The 17,366-nt window shown below is 43.6% G+C and overlaps 1 protein-coding gene across 6 annotated transcripts in view; it reads left to right on the top strand.

The window, feature by feature from the left end:
* Positions 1–802: 802 nt before the first annotated feature.
* BRD1 (bromodomain containing 1) overlaps positions 803–17,366 on the top strand; it is a 104,390-nt gene continuing 87,826 nt past the window's right edge. For 4 of the 6 annotated variants that reach the window (XM_040343650.1, XM_040343651.1, XM_040343653.1 and 1 more), the window contains exon 1: positions 803–1,111. The gene's annotated coding sequence lies outside the window, so the exon portion shown is untranslated. The remainder of the gene's footprint in view (positions 1,112–17,366) is intronic. The other 2 variants (XM_040343649.1, XM_040343648.1) reach the window with 2 other exon arrangements.

The raw sequence follows: 17,366 nt of genomic DNA, 5'->3' as shown, positions 1-17,366 counted from the left end.
GTGCGTCACACGTTCCGAAAAAAGCCGAAATAGGACGCGGACATATACGGCGCCTGCGCAGTCAGCTCCTAGTCTGTGCGCAGGCGCCGTATAGCGCTGAGTCCTACTCCGGCTATTTTCGAAACGTGTGACGCGCCATAGCCGGCCGTCAATCATGTTCCCCTCTTCATAGGAACGCCTTTGCCCGCGGAAGTCTGAAACGAAGGTTACGGATTAAACCGTAAGTACAGCGCAAAAAAAAAAAGGCATACTGTAGCTGACGGTAGTATGCTCGTTTGGATGGTACATAGTTGTGTTTTTGGGGGAACCTCCGCTTTAATGAAAAAAAATTATAATGAATGAATAAAATAAAACGAAATAAAAGCTAAAAAAAATAAAAGCTAAAATACCTAGCAACAAATGATGCAACAGATAATAGTTTCTCTATTGGCTGCTAAAAAAAGCCAGCAGCGCTTAGAAATGCTGTATAAAAACACGCCAATAACACACATAAAGATGCTGGATAACACTCTATGCTCCGATGTCCGGGCCCTGGCGGTCACGCTCTGACGTCTCCTCTGAGTCTATAATATTCATCCTACCCAAGTGTATCTGTAAGAATCTCCACACTACAGCAAAAGACCTGAAATAACAAAAAGCCAACGTGCATAGAAAAGCAGCCTCGAGCTAAACCCCCACCCCCCGTCCTCAGCTGCTTCCAGCCGGTTGAGGTCCAGCCGTTCCCACAGTAACCAGCCGTGCCAAGCCGCCCTCCCTGTGCCTCCCCCATCATGGCGGCACGCACAGTACGTGACGTCTTTACGTCTCCCCAACGGAGAGGGGCGGCACGCGCTTGTGGTGGTGAAACCGCATTGTTTGTTTCAAAGGAGGAATCTGGGCCGATCTGCGGCCGCCGTCCTGAACCCCCCGGAGCTTCGCCCAGGACAAGGCAACGGATCGGAGAACAGGGAGACCGCGGGGGGGATTCGGGGTCCCCCCTTCCTGGTCGGGGGAGGGAGCCTGGAGCGGAAGTCTATTGTGGTCGTGTCTTGTGGGGGCAGTGTGCGGTCACATCGGGGAGAAGCTGCACTAGTCCGCCATTAGTCGCTGAGGACGGTGTCCGGCATCGCAGGTAATCCGCTCTCCTCAACCCTCCGCTCCGTGTCTCCTCCTCCCGCTTCCAGCCGGCGTCAGTGGAAGGAGGATGGCCGCTCCTCGCCTTCCCAGTCACTGTGTACTCGGCTTTGTGCGCTTGTTTTGTTGGCCGCCATGTTTGGAGTGAGGCGGCCTCTCTCCCGGGGACTACAAACGGCCACCCATTGATTTAAACGGGCCCGGGAAAAGTGTTTGGTGCAGTGACGTCACGGGGGCTGAGGGGAAGGCTTAACTCTTCAGCACCCAGAGGGGGGAAAACATGGAGGTGCTGGGGGGGTGTATGTGGGGTCAGAGCTTGCTATTAAAGGGGCAGTCTGCTAACAGGAACTTCACTAACTTCCAGGCCAATCAGGAGCCGAGCACAGTTAAAGGGACATGTGCTGTGCAATCAGGCAGCTGGCACCGGAAAGCTGTCTTGTGGTTCGCTTTTCAGAGGCGCTTGACAGGTGATGAGAAGATAGGCCCCTCATGCACCGGCCTTGGAGTGTATGGACACAGACTTTCACTGAGGGGGTCAGTTAAGGACAGTGTTTCTCATTTCCAGTCCTCAAGGCGCCCCAACACCTCATGTTTTCAGTCTTTTCTATTATTTTGCACAGGTGATTTGCTCAGTTTCACTGCCTCAGTAATTACCATTTCCTGAGGAAAATCCTGAAAACATGACCCGTTGGGGTGCCTTGAGGACTGGAGTTGAGAAACGCTGTCCTAAACTGACCCCCGCAGGCGAGGTTCACACTGAGCTGTGGCAATGAAGCTGTGCGAGTTCAGCTGAACTTCCACGATTCACTAGCGCTTGTCAGTCCCGATTACAGTCGTGATTTCTGAAGCATCTGTGCAGGTTTCTATGTAAATCCCAGCCTGAAATCGCAGAAAGTAGTACAGAAACTACTTTTTGAAATCGGTGCAGTTCCACAGATGCGATTAGGACGGTGCCATTGCTGGCAAATGTCAAATCGCAGCAGTGTGAGCCAGGGCTAAATGAAATTCTGTGTCCTTACACTCCTGGGCTTCTAGAGGCAAGCAAAGCTCCTTCTCCTGGTTGCAGAAGAATTGTGTTCAGAGCCTTTGGGCATTAAAAAAAAAAAAACAAGGAAATTTCAATTGTCAGAATATATTAACATTCTGGCCAATGAAATAAACACCTAAACGCACAGCTCGGGTACGTTTTGGAGTCCTGGTTCACGCTGATGCAGGAAAGCACAAGACTTGCTGCATCTCCCCCGCATCGCACTACTTGGTGACCTCACGGCGTCGTTGCAATCTGCTGTCGGTGTCAATGTTGGCTTAACGGCACCCCAAAACAATTGCCAGAATCGCATGTGTGTGAACACCCAATGCAATGCAGTTTAGGTGCTGGGCGATAAAAAAGGGTCCTGCACTATTTTGTCGTGGATGCAATTTGAGTCGTGAATGTGTGGATTACATCGCACCGCATTTCTGTGCACATCGCATCCAATGTCTATGCGGTGTAGTATAAGCCATACGTTTTGTATGACTCAAATCACATCAAAATGGTGCAGGACCCCCCCTTTTTTTTTCCTGTACCTGAATCGCATCCTGTGCGATTCACATTCAGTGTTTTCCACGTGGTCCTAGGCTAATGCCGATTTGCTCCTGCTGGGAGAAACAGCGTTTGTAATGAACCAGTGTGCATGACGCCTTAAAGCATGGGTCTTCAAACTACGGCTCTCCAGTTCAGGAACTACAATTCCCATCATGCCTAGTCATGTCTGTGAATGTCAGTGTGTTTATAATGCCTCATGGGATGTGTAGTTCTACAACAGCTGGAGGGCCGTAGTTTGAGGATCACTGCCTTAAAGCGATAATAAACACAAATGCAAACACTAAGGCTCGGTTCACATATATGCAAACCACATCCAATTTGCATAACATGTGAATCGGATCGGCTTTCAATGGAGCCAGTTCACACGTGCGGGGCTGCCGTGCTTTAAAAAAGGGTCCTGTGCGTTTTTGGGTTCAGTTCAGGTACAAATTGCAATACAAGGCATATGTGTGAACCCAGCCTTGTATTGCAGCTTACCAATTCTTAGACCCCTTTCACACTGGGGAGTTTTTGGGCTAAAAATAGCACCTGAAAAACGCCTCCTCTTCAGCCCCAGTGTGAGAGCCCAAGTGCTTTCACACTGGAGCGGTGCGCTGGCTGGATGTTAGAAAAAGTCCTGCAAGCAGCATCTTTGGGGAGGTGAAGGAGCGCTGTATACACTGCTTCTCCATCACTCCTGCCCAGTGAAATAAACAGGCACCGCTGTTCACAGGCGCATTTAACCCTTTATTTGGCGACCAGCTGGGGTTAAATGTACCCTGCCAGTGGCCGAATAGCGCCGCTAAAATTACGGTTTTACGTCAATGCCCGCCCACCTCGCTGTAAAAAGCGGCCTTAGATATGACGGCTGTATTTGTTTCTTCAGGGCTACTCTGACACTTTTTGTTTACAAGTTTAAATTGGTATGTTTTGCTAGAATATTAATTATAGCCCCCAAATATTATATTTGTTTTCTTAGCAGACACCCTATGGAATAAAAAGGCGATCGTTTGCAATTTTTTTTTGTCACACAGTATTTGTGCAGAGGTTTTTCAAACCCAATTTTTTTGGGAAAAAATACACTTTAATAAAAAATACGCATTAAATACCCCCCCATTTTTTGTTTTGTAAAATATGAAAGAAATTACACTGAGTAAATAGATACCCAACGTGGAATGGCAACAAACTACAGTACTTATAAAATCTCCATAGGCGACGCGTTAAACATTTTTACAGGTTGCCTGTTTAGAGTTACATAGGGGGGTCTTGCTTTAGAATTATTTCTAACGTTTGTGGCAATACCTCACATGTGGGGTGTGAATAACATTTACATATGCATGCACAACTTGTATTTTTGGATCACTTTTATGTCTATTACAAGGAATGTAAACATCCCTTGTAATAGAAATAAGGATGACCGGTCCTCTTTATGGAGAAATCTGGGGACAAAAAGATAAAATAAATAAATAAATCGGTTTACTTCCATCCTAGACCCGAAATGACATTGCTTCGGTCCGCCAAGGCAATCTAGTCTCTCGTTGCCTTTGTGACCACCTGGCCGCATCGTCAAACCATTTCTCGGGCATCCTGGTGAAAATGGTAAGCTCAAGAAACAGCGGTGGGAGGAGGAGGACGACATCCCCCTCCTGCCGCTTTGAAAAGCAATCCAGTGGCTAATGAGCTGCTAGGATTGCTTTCCCCATTTCAGCATACAGGGAGTGCAGAATTATTAGGCAAGTTGTATTTTTGAGGATTAATTTTATTATTGAACAACAACTATGTTCTCAATGAACCCAAAAAACTCATTAATATCAAAGCTGAATATTTTTGGAAGTAGTTTTTAGTTTGTTTTTAGTGTTAGCTATTTTAGGGGGATATCTGTGTGTGCAGGTGACTATTACTGTGCATAATTATTAGGCAACTTAACAAAAAAAAAAAAATATATACCCATTTCAATTATTTATTTTTACCAGTGAAACCAATATAACATCTCAACATTCACAAATATACATTTCTGACATTCAAAAACAAAACAAAAACAAATCAGTGACCAATATAGCCACCTTTCTTTGCAAGGACACTCAAAAGCCTGCCATCCATGGATTCTGTCAGTGTTTTGATCTGTTCACCATCAACATTGCGTGCAGCATCAACCACAGCCTCCCAGACACTGTTCAGAGAGGTGTACTGTTTTCCCTCCTTGTAAATCCCACATTTGATGATGGACCACAGGTTCTCAATGGGGTTCAGATCAGGTGAACAAGGAGGCCATGTCATTAGTTTTTCTTCTTTTATACCCTTTCTTGCCAGCCACGCTGTGGAGTACTTGGACGCGTGTGATGGAGCATTGTCCTGCATGAAAATCATGTTTTTCTTGAAGGATGCAGACTTCTTCCTGTACCACTGCTTGAAGAAGGTGTCTTCCAGAAACTGGCAGTAGGACTGGGAGTTGAGCTTGACTCCATCCTCAACCCGAAAAGGCCCCACAAGCTCATCTTTGATGATACCAGCCCAAACCAGTACTCCACCTCCACCTTGCTGGCGTCTGAGTCGGACTGGAGCTCTCTGCCCTTTACCAATCCAGCCATGGGCCCATCCATCTGGCCCATCAAGACTCACTCTCATTTCATCAGTCCATAAAACCTTAGAAAAATCATTCTCGAGATATTTCTTGGCCCAGTCTTGACGTTTCAGCTTGTGTGTCTTGTTCAGTGGTGGTCGTCTTTCAGCCTTTCTTACCTTGGCCATGTCTCTGGGTATTGCACACCTTGTGCTTTTGGGCACCCCAGTGATGTTGCAGCTCTGAAATATGGCCAAACTGGTGGCAAGTGGCATCTTGGCAGCTGCACGCTTGACTTTTCTCAGTTCATGGGCAGTTATTTTGCGCCTTGGTTTTTCCACACGCTTCTTGCGACCCTGTTGACTATTTTGAATGAAACGCTTGATTGTTCGATGATCACGCTTCAGAAGCTTTGCAATTTTAAGAGTGCTGCATCCCTCTGCAAGATATCTCACTATTTTTGACTTTTCTGAGCCTGTCAAGTCCTTCTTTTGACCCATTTTGCCAAAGGAAAGGAAGTTGACTAATAATTATGCACACCTGATATAGGGTGTTGATGTCATTAGACCACACCCCTTCTCATTACAGAGATGCACATCACCTAATATGCTTAATTGGTAGTAGGCTTTCGAGCCTATACAGCTTGGAGTAAGACAACATGCATAAAAAGGATGATGTGGTCAAAATACTCATTTGCCTAATAATTCTGCACTCCCTGTACATCGCATATACATGATGCGGTCGGCAAGTGGATAAAAAAAACACTTACGGACTGCCGCCGTCATTATATGGTGGTACTTTGAAGTGGAATATTGTTGTTATGGGAGCAGCTAGCTGCAATAACCCCGGTATTCTCTTCTTTAGTGGGCTGTCCACTTTAAAGCAACATATATTATTTTTTTTTTTAATTGCATTTTGGTGTAAATATGAGATCCGAGGTATTTTCTGGTTTCGTTTTTAAGAGGTCCTGTCATGCGCTTTTTCTATTACATGGGATGTTTACATTCCTTTGTAATAGGAATAAAAGTGACATAATTTTTATATATTTTTTTTTAACATGCCTCGTCCCGCTGAGCTTGCGTGCAAACGCATACGTGCGTAGCGCCCTGCATTTGAACATGGTGTTCAAACCACACATGTGAGGTATTTCTGCGATGGTTAGAGTAATAATTCTATCCCTAGACCTCCTCTGTTGCTCTAAGCATGCAACCTATAGAATCTTTTAAACGTCGCATTTGGAGATTTTTTATAAGGATACGTTTTTCGCCATTCCATGATCGAGCGCAACTTTGTAGCGTGACATGTTGGTTATCAATTTACTTGGCGTAACATTATCTTTAACTACATAAAAAACAAAATTGAGTAACTTTACAGTTGTGTGTGTGTGTTTTTTTTTTAAAAAGTGCGCTTGTAAGACCACTGCGCAAATATGGCGTGATGGAAAGTATTGCAACGACATTTCATGCTCTAGGGCGTTAGAAAAAAAATATATATAATATTTGGGGGTTCAAAGTAATTTTCTAGCAAAGAAAAAGATTTTAACTTGTAAACAATTCTGAAAAATAGGCCCAGTCTTAAAGTGGTTCTAAAGCCTAAACATTTACCTTCACCATTTGCCGACCAGTCATGTACCTGGTACGTCATCGGTCTTCAAGTGGTTGTAAAGGGATGATGCCTACAGCTGCACTGTTTTAGAGTCGGTGGTCCGCTCTTTTGTAATAGCAATGGAAGTGGCCTTCCGTGTCTGCTATGGTGACCCAGAAGCGATGACCTGACACCACTTTGGTTTATCCAGATGTAATCTCTACAATTGAAAAAAAATTAAAAGTGTTCAAAAACAGATATTGGTGTTTTGAATGCTTTCTAGTGCAAAGGAGGGATCTGGGGTCTTTTTGATTCCAAATCCTTCCATAAAGATTACCTGTCACATGCCTATTGCTGACACAAGAATGTTTACATTTTAATAAACACAAAAATGAGTGGAACTCCGCTTTAAGTGGTTAATACAGGGTTCGACAAAACCCGGGAGCCAGGTCGCAATTGCGACTAGAATTATCCTGTGCCTCCGTGCGAGATCGCGTCGGGCTGCGCCGATCAGTAATTGAGGCTACGGCTTTGTGGACTTCTGCGGGCCTATGGTTCCTTCTGTGATCTGGTGCCATCTTGTGGTGGCCGTTGGTATGACAAGACACCCAGCAATGCCAATGGAGCTTCCCCTGTGTTTTCTCTGCCATCTCCTTCCCTCTAATTAGAACCCCCAAACATTATACATATTTTTTATTCTAACACCCTAGAGAATAAAATGACGGTTGTTGCAATACTTTCTGTCACACCATATTTGCGCAGCGGTCTTGCAAGCGCACTTTTTTTTTGGGGGGGGGGGGGGGGAAATGCACTTTTTTTAAATTAAAAAGTAAGACACCAGTAACATTGGCCCAATTTTTTTTATATTGTGAAAGATAATGTTACGCCGAGTAAATTGATACCCAACATGTCACGCTTCAAAATTGCGTCCGCTCGTGGAATGCCGACACACGTTTACCCTTTTAAATCTCCATAGGCGACGTTTAAAAAATTCTACAGGTTGCATGTTTTGAGTTAGAGGAGGTCTAGGGATAGAATTATTGTTCTCGCTCTACCAATTATGGCGATACATCACATGTGGTTTGAACACCGCTTTCATATGCGGGCGCTACTCACGTATGCTTCTGCTCGCGAGCTCGGCGGAACGGGCCGCGTTTCTGGCTCCTAACTTTTAGCTGGCTCCTAGATTCCAAGCAAATTTGTCAAGCCCTGGGTTAATACATTGCCTGCATTAAGGTAAAAAAAAGTCTACAGGCATTGGTCTCTCCCCTTGTAATTACCTGAGTCCTCACGCAATCCACTACTATGCCAGTCTGCAGTGGTTCGGTTTACTCTCACAGAACAGATTAAGAGCCCTAAAAGAGGAGGTAATTCTATCATGTTATTAACCACTTGATGACCCCCACCGACTTCCATGTCTTTCTCGGGCTCTACTGTCCCACCGGAATGGCTCTGATATAGAAAATCGGAAGCGATTAGCATACATCACTTCCGGTTTTCCTAGATGTAAACATCGCTATTTATAACCACTTCGAGACTAGGGCATCTTCTTACTCTTTTTTTTTTTATTTAAATGTACATGTACTTTGGTGGATCTTGAAGTGGTTAAATAGGCAAAGCATCTGAACACACTGATCTTGGTGTGATCAGATGCTTTTAAGGGCAGCAACATCTGGGGTATACTAGACCCCAGATTTCTCCATAAAGAGAACATGTCGCTGCCTATCTCCATCACAGGGGAGATTGCACATGGTCCCGCGCGCAAACAGAAATTGTTCCACACGTGAGGTATTACTGTGAACATCAGTACGTGGGCAGTAATTCTAGCACCGGACTTCTGTGTAAATCTAAAGTAGCAACCTGTAAAGAGTTTTAAAGCGTCGCCTATAGATAGTAAAATTGAGGCCATTTGTCGCTGTTGCACGGGTGTGCGCAATTTTAAAACGTGACATGTTTGGTATCTATTTACTTGGCTTAACTTCATGTTTTATGTTACATTAAAATTCAAAAAGTGTATTTCCCCCCCCCCAAAAAAGTGTTAAAGAAAAAACGCTGCGCATATAATGTGTTAATTTAAAAAATTGCTAAACCCACCAATTTTTTTTTCTTTAGGGCCTCCGCCCTAAATGTTTGGGGTACTAACTACTTTTCTAGCAAAAAATACTGATTGTTACATTGTAAACAAAATGTGTTTAGAAATGGTCTTAAAGTGGTTTCAAAGAAAAAAGTGAACTTACAATCATTTTAATCACCAGGTAATCCAGCCAATATGTTTGTTTTTCAAAAGAACAAGCTTTCCTGCAGATGTAGCAGTCAGACTCGGATTGATTGCCGGTTCACACAGGTGCGATGTGGGAACACTGCAAGTCTACTGTGGGTTCCCGCATAGCATCCGACTCGCACTGCAGTTCACAATGCACTGCGAACTGACAGTTCTGACATGAATCGGAACGCATGGGTGTGAACAACCATGCGATCCGATTCTGGTGCGGCCCAAAAAACGTTCCTGTGCGAGTTTGGTCCGATGCGATGCAAAATCAGCCATACTATATGGCTGAAATCACATTGCATGGACATAACCTGCACTGTGAATCGCGTGTGGTATCGCAGAGCGCACCTATGTGAACTGAGACAAACCATTTAACTCTGACAGGGGTGTTTACTATGATCAGCATTGGCCAGTTTAATAGTTTAATCAGCTGACATTCGGCCCGTGTATATGGCAGTCGGTTTGTTGAAGTAGAACGACTGAAAAAGGTCTGACCGGCTCCCGATTAGCGCCCTCAGCCAACTTGTTATTTTTTTTTAATCGACCCACTGGGTTGAATGAATTTTTTTTTTGTGTATCACGCTTAAGTGTCTGTTTCTCATTCATCCAGAGTGGGGGCAGTCTAATACATAAGGGGTGTTACTGGCGATTACCAGGTAAAAGGGGAAAAAAAATGAATGCAGCCGCCACATCAAATGATCGGTAAACTGTAATGTACTACATTTTTTAGTTAATGGCACTCTTACCTTGTAAAGCCTGCACCACTGCGTTGTGACTGTACGTGTTTGCTTTACAGCCCCATTCACTTGAATGGGTACTTCCACCAAACATAAGGGGTATATTTTTTGCAGCAGAACTGAGGCATGAGTACAACCCTGTTCACTGCCTTTGCAGCATCAGGGCTTGTTTACACATGGTGCAGTGAACCGCAGGGCAAACGCATATGCAAGAAAAACGAATGCTGTGTGTGTGTCTTGATTGTAAAGTCTTGTGTGCTTTTTATATATAAAAACATTAGGCTTCATGTACATGGAAGGGTTTTTATTTTTTTATTTTTTTACAACCTACCTCTCCTAAATGATTTAACTTGACAGTAACGATTTATAAAGCGATCAGTGCTAAAAATAGCCACTGATTACTGTGTAAATGTCACTGGCAGGGAAGGGGTTAACAATAGGGGCGATCAAGGGCTAAAATGTCTCCTAGGGAGTGTGTTCAACTGGGGGGATGGGACTGCCTGGGGGAAGAGACAGATCGTTGTTCCTAAGCAGTAGGAACAACCCAACAGATCAGTCTCCTCACCCCTGACAGAATGGAGATCTATCTGTTTACATTGACAGATCTCAGTTCTGTCCTTGGGAGCAATCGTGGGTAGCCAGCGGCCGCCGGCTACGCGCATTGACTCCTGCATCACGTGTGCACGCCCCCTATTCTCAAAGCGCCTGGTGATTTGCACAGGAGAGCCATAAATGGAAAAGCGCCTGTAAACGAAAGGCGGATAAACCCGAGTTACCATGTTTACAAGCTGTCAGACGCCCAACTGCTCCTGAACTTCTGTTTACCAGCAGCAGTGTACATGAGGCCTTATACTTGCCTGCTCTGTGCAGTGGTTTTGCACAGTGGCAGGCCAGTTCCTCCTCTTTGGCTCTCCTGGCCCCTCCCTCCTGTCGCATACCCCCACAGCAAGCAGCTTGCTATGGGGGCACCCGAGCCGCAGTGCCTTGTGTCCATTCAGCCATTCGCTCTGTGTCCCCCCCCCAACTCGTTGGGAAAATATACATTAAAGCGGTTGTAAACCCTTATTTTTCACTTTTACCTACAGGTAAGCCTATAATAAGGCTTACCTGTAGGTATAAAGAATGTCTCCTAAACCTGTACGGTTTATATTCCCCTCGTATGCGCAGAGGGAATCCACGGCGAAAGATCCGGCAGCCGCCGGACCTTGCCGATTTTAAATCTCCCTTGCGCACGCGCGGGAGTGACGTCATCGCCGCTCCAGCCAATCACAGCGCTGGAGCGGCGATACCCGGAAGACACGCCGGAGCAAGATGACATCTCGCTCAGCGTGAACCAGGTAAGTGTTCTTCACCTCGTTTTGAGGTAAGTATTTCATAATCGGCTATTATGCGGTGCATACTAGCTGATTATGCCTTTTGCCTTGCAGGTTTAAAAAAAAATAATTATATATGCGGTTTACAACCGCTTTAATGCTTAAAATTGTACTGCAAATTCAGAACTGCACGCTGTATTCTAAATCAGGGGTGTCAAACTCCAATTTCATCATGGGTCGCGTCAGCATTATGATTGCTCTCAAAAGGGCTGGTTGTATCCAAGATTAGATGTCCAGCGTATCCCCTCCCTTTACATTGATGTCAAGAGCCACCCCACCATCAGAAGATGAGTCCCCCACTTTACCTTTACCTAGGAGGGCTGGTGCGAGTGCCACATGAAATGGCCTGGAGGGCCAGGTTGGGCCTTGTGTTTGACACCTGTGTTTTAAATAATCCCTAGGGGGAGGTTGGTCAGGAGCCAGTAAATCTGCGGCTCAGCTGCTGTTTTTTACCAGCCCCGATTGCAAGTGTAAATGAGCCCTACTCCAAATTGAACTATGGTCCAAAATAAAAAAATATGGTTTGTGAGCCCAGACCCCCCCCCCCCCCCCCCCCCCAAAACATTTTTTTTCTTTTACCTGTTGATGGTGGAGAGCTACAGCTGTTGACGTTATAGCGCAGGCTGTACTTTGCATCAGCAGTAAAATTATGAATTTTCCTGTACATTGTCACAATCCGGACCTAGAATATTAGAGGCAACTTGTTTGACTTGTGTACAAAACCTTTTTTCCCCCCCTGCAGTATGGATTTAAATTCAGTGCATGTTTATGCCATGGAACAGAAAGGTATGTAGAGGCCTTATGGCTGCTCCCAGCTGTCACTTTGGCTGGACAGCTTGATCTGCATAAAAAATAGATTGATACACTGAATGTTATGGTTGGGTATTAACCACATACAGTTACCCAAAATCCCAGGTTTTTCACTATAATGAGCGTTTCATTTTCAGCAGGAGATTATAGATTTTACACCTCGTTAGCCCTATATCGATTATGGCTTTAATTTCAGTCTCCTCAGCCAAGATCGACCACAAACCAATTACATTTAAATTTGACTACTTTTTCAAGGTTCATTTTTTGTTTTGCGTTGTTTAGGCTAGGTTCACACTGCGGCAAATTCAAAATCTCGCAATTTCGCGGCCACATATTTGCCACGATTTCAGGGAATGACAGTCTATAGAGCTGAATTCACATCGCACACGGATCAAACTCGTACAGGACCCTTTTTTTCTGCAGCTTAGATTCGCACCGCACTCATGTGAACGGCACTAAGTGAAAACAATGTTATTTTAATGACTAGCGAATTTTAGCGATCGCAACTGCTCAAAATCGCAAACCATTCGCAGCAGTGTGAACCTAGCCTTGCACACATTTATTTCCTTAGTTACTTATTGCTATGTTTATAGCATCCTGCAACTCTTATAACCACAAAACCAGTACCCTTGATTTTTCTGTCTTGTTCCACTTTCTCACCACTACTTTGCATATAGACTGCATGCTTGAGCACCCACTGTGAGACTGACTTTTGAAGAAAATCTGTGTGCCCACAAGTCAGTGTTCAGTTTTGAAGTTCTACGCATGTTTGTTGTGTTTTAGGTTTTAATTCATTGCTTTTCAAACTGTAATTTGGTATTGAAACATAGCAGCACATTGGTAAGTAGATAAATGGCACTTTAACCACCTCAGTACTAGACACCTTTATCCCCCCCCCAGACCAATTTTCATCTAGCTCAGCGCTGTCATGCTTTCAAAAAAAAAAAAAAAAAGCTATACTGCTACATTTCTTTGGAAATAACCCAAATCTGTGTATATTTAGTCTGCAGGAAAGTTAGAGTTCACAAACTATGGTGTGTGTGTGTGTCTATCCATCTCTCTGCAAACTGATCAATCTGCTATACTGAAGGCCTATAATTTCTTGAGGCCCCAAAATGCCAGGACCGTACAAATATCACCCAAATGACCCCTTTTTGGAAAGGCGGTCCAGGTATTTAGTAAGAGTTGTTTTTTTTTTTTTTAAGTTATCATTTAGAAAAATTAAGATTTTTTTTTTTTTTTTTCTTTGACATGTTTTACATCCTGTCACCAGTGCAATACAGCTTCATCCTATAATTGGTGTGGCGTTGAGCAGGGTAACTCGTGGGTGACATGTAAAAAAATAATAATAAAGCATTTTTAAATTTAAAAAACAAAACATTCTTTGTTTTTACTTTTTACATACTGCGTGTCAGTGTGAGGTGAGAAGTATAGTGCACACTGTACTACTCTAGTAAGGGGATTAGGTTCTTTTTTTTTTTTGTTTACACACTAATTGCTTATAGCAATTCGAATTTTTCTGCATAAAATAGATTCATTCAGTGTCTATTGCTGTGATTGGTCACAGCTAATCACATGGTGCAGATGGGCTATGATTGGCCCTGTCTACCATGTGATCACTGTGACCTATCGCACCTAGCAAAACAATTGTACACAATGGCATGAATCGAAGACTCATTGTTTATAATTGTCATGTATTCAACTGTGATTGGTCACAGCGATCAGATGGTACTGGCAGCCGGCCTCTACGCTGATCAGTCATCCAGTGGACACAGTGGGTGACGGATTGCGCCAGAGAGCAGCCTGTTCTGGGGAGGATGTCATATGACATCCACCCAGAACAATGGGGCTCCTGCTCAGGCATCATTTTACAATGGCTTGGGTGGGAAGCAGTAATTTGAACAGTTACTAATTGTTGTATTATTAATTCTCTGTATTCTCTGTGTATGGCACAGGTCTAGAGCTGATCTAGTCAGATGGGACTTTGAATTACCGTATTTATTGGGGTATAGCGCCCACCCCTAAAGTTGCCCCGAAATTCCTGTGAAAAAAAGGTTTTTGTACTTAGTTTGGTGTCTTGTACGGCGTCCATCAGCGGCCTCGTCGGGTCCGGCGTCCGTATGCGGCTTCGGGTGTCCTCTTCGTCGGGTTCGGTGTCCTTCTGCGGCGTCCTCCTCGCTCGTTTCCCGCGCCGAGTTTGAATACTGCGCCGGCATATACTGAGCGCAGTACACTCGCGTATAGTCGGCAATGCTCGCGCTGACGTCCTGGACGTACAGGACGTGAGCGCGAGTGTAGCCGAGACTGCCCGACTATACACGAGTGTATTGCGCCCGGTATATGTCGGCGTAGTATTCAAACTTGGCGCGGGAAAGCGAGTATCGGCGTATATCGCGCACCCACGATTTTGCCCTTATTTTCAGGGCAAAATAGTGCGCGGTATACGCCGATAAATACGGTACTCTGTTGGATTTGTATCATCTGTGGAATTTGGACTTTATTCTGTATTGGAAGTCAAATAAATGCACTCTCTGGAGAGCCTGGTGTGTTGCTGCGGAACAACATAATTTATAGTCCTCATACTAACAACTAAATATCAATTATCTAATCGGACTCCAAAATATATATGACTTCACTACACTAATTGGTTAGATATCCTGGACTGTATAGTAGACCCAGGCTACTGGGTCTACTATAATAATTTATTTTTATACCGGATTAAAAAATATTGCAGTGTTATGACTTTGGTTGTTCAGTATTGTAGCTCAGTGCTGTTCAGTTTTTTAATTTATTTTTTTGTATTGTAACCATTTTGAAATGTTTTCAAACTACAATATTAAATACATTGGAAAACCTGTGGTTGCCTAAATGTGTGCTATTTCAAACCTGCATATGGAAACGATGACTACTTTTGTTGCATAAAAATCTTTAGGCCAGTTAAACATGTAGGTATTTTGGCAACCTTCATCCCACAACTGTACGGTAACAGGCAATTCTGCTAACTTCAACCTGAAGGATGTGAGAGCTATAGCCTGATATAATCACATTCAGCCTCAGTGTTGTAAAGAAGATGAGCAAATTACATTTGCATAAAATTAGATCCTTCTGCTTTAAATGGGCTAAGAAGCAGCTGTGACCATTTCTTTTCAGGTCTGGGGTGAATGGAGCTGTCATTCGGACATATAGATTTCCATTGTTTATGAAGACATGAAAGATCACTGGGATGTGTTCTTGTGCATTTTTTTTGGCCAGCAAAAGTAAAATTCCAGGTTTTAGTGCACTCTAAGGGCTCATGCATACTGCACCCCAAAGGAGTTTAAATAAGTGAATCCTACAGGCTTTTGAGCTTTTTTTTTTTTTTTTTTCCTTTTCTGCCTGGGAACTCCCCTCCATGTTGGCTACTGTATCCATGCGCACTATGGCTTTTTCAAATCCTAGTGCCCCAGAGATCTCAAATAAGCTTAAAAACACACAAAAACGTTTGTTCCAGCTTTTCTTTAGTTTATACAGTGGTTAAGAAAATATTATCTAGGAGGGTTTGTGAAAAAAAGCTTATGTTCAAAAAAAGCTCAAAGGAGCTTGAAGCTCAATAAACACGCGCACAAAAAAGCACAAGCTTCTTCAAGCTGAAATAAAAGCTCAAGTACCCGTAAAAGCGGCTTCCCCACTTTTATTTTTTATTTTTTTGAACTGCAGTGTGCATGAGTTGTTAATATTTTTTTGGGCCATGCTGGTCCAATGAACTATTTCCATTGCCTAAGCAATGGGGCCTCTGGTGTGTGCTGTAAAATAAAATGCTGTAGTAGCATTAGCTATATACACTAAGGCAGGGGTTCTCACCCTCAGTCCTCGCTTCGTCGTTCCCCCCCCAACAGGCCATGTTTGCAGGTTTTCCCTTATCTTGTACAGGTGCTTTTAAATCTGAGTCAATGGCTTGGTATTTTGGGCAGCTATTTTATCCAAGAGTAATTCCCAAAACATGGCCTGTTGGGGGGGGGGGGTACTTAAAGACTGAGGTTAAGAACCACTGCACTAAGGGACACTGTTTCGGCATCGGCATGGGCCGTCTTGATCTTAGGAGGTAAAGAGGTGGGTGGACGATGTCACATTTTCTAGTTTGGCTAATCACAGAAAGCCTTGCATTCATTGACAAAAATACAAGACATTTCCTGTATTGCGAATGAAAACTCACAATTGACTTACTTTTATTCTAGCTGTAGATGGGAAGTTGTCCAAACTTCTGCTGGAACACATCGCCGCTTGGCTAATTCTACTACAATATATTACGGCACACAGCGGCCGCATTGCTTAGTAATAGAAATAGTTTGTTTCGGCCAGCTTGGCTCAAACAAAGTAAAGTGCGTTTGAAATCTGGAATTCTACTTTTATTCAGGGCAAATTAAAATATGCGGCACATCTGCAATACATGGATGCTTGCCCATGTTCTATAGCTTTAACCTTCTCATTGCTGCAGACAAGGGTTGTGGCAGTGCTGAAGTGTGTGTGTGTGTGTGTGTGTATGTGTATGTATATATGTGTGTGTGTGTGTGTGTGTATATATATATATATATATATATATATATATATATATATATATATATATATATATATATATATATATATATATATATATATATATATATATATATATATATATATATATATATATATATATATATATATATATATATATATATATATATATATATATATATAAAAAAGTGCCGCAAAGAGGGTTACAGAAGCATACCTGTTTGCTTGTCGTAAATGCACTTGCCTACTTATTTCTCTTGTAGGCTGTCTACACACAGCATTTTTGTGGCCGAGGGTTGTCAGTATTTGTAGCTGCTGACTTAATTTTTCTGAGGGAGATTGGAGCTCTTTTTTTTTTTTTATTCTTCATGCTTCTGTGTTGGAGACTCAAGATTATGGTGACAGCCAGGCATCTAGCAACTTCAGGAGAAGAGGTGAGCGACAGCGGCATCCATGTGTTTACTTGTTCACATTTATCCTTTTAAGTGAGACCCCAGCTCTCAAGTCTTGGTTCCCTTTCACATGGGACGTATCCTTTTGATGGACTTCACTGGGCTGGTGGTGTCTTCGTTGATCCCCACTGAGCAGGCGGCCGAGTTTCATCGGACACATATCCGCCTGCCCATAGAAGTCAATGGATGGCCCGCTCGGATCCGCCCGAAAAATGTACAGGCGGATCCGAGCGGGCCAATCGTCGGATGTAAACGGACTGTCATCCTCCCCACTGGATTTATAGGGATTGGATCCCCCTCAATCTGTTTTTAGCGACTGCAGAAGCAGCAGTTACCCAGAAAGGAAATTTTGCACAGCAGTTGTGTGGCTA

The sequence above is a fragment of the Rana temporaria genome, chromosome 3 (assembly GCF_905171775.1).
Source record: "Rana temporaria chromosome 3, aRanTem1.1, whole genome shotgun sequence".
Lineage (NCBI taxonomy): Eukaryota > Metazoa > Chordata > Amphibia > Anura > Ranidae > Rana > Rana temporaria.
This window is presented reverse-complemented; position numbering and strand designations above follow the sequence as displayed.